Consider the following 335-nt stretch of genomic DNA (forward strand, 5'->3'; position numbering starts at 1 on the left):
ATGTTTAAACCATGGCGAAAAATGGAAGATCTTAGAAGTGAAGGATGTGATACTTATGCTGATTCATTTCACAAGGTAAAATTACATCTTTCGAAAGCATTAGAATATCATGAAAAATTAGAGGAATTACAAGAAGCATTTGAAACTGCGAAGCAACTACTTCAACAGCATTTGGATAATTTAGAAAAACAGAATGTGTCTCAAGATGATCCTGATAATCCTATAGATGTTCAAAATATTGAAGCCGATGAAGCGATGCAAGATTTTAAGGATCTTGGAAACAAACAGGAAATCGATATATCTGAAATGATTTTAAAATTGAATACAGATCAAAA

This window comes from Wasmannia auropunctata, unplaced genomic scaffold (assembly GCF_000956235.1).
Source record: "Wasmannia auropunctata unplaced genomic scaffold, wasmannia.A_1.0 LD336064.1, whole genome shotgun sequence".
NCBI classification, from domain to species: Eukaryota; Metazoa; Arthropoda; class Insecta; order Hymenoptera; family Formicidae; genus Wasmannia; species Wasmannia auropunctata.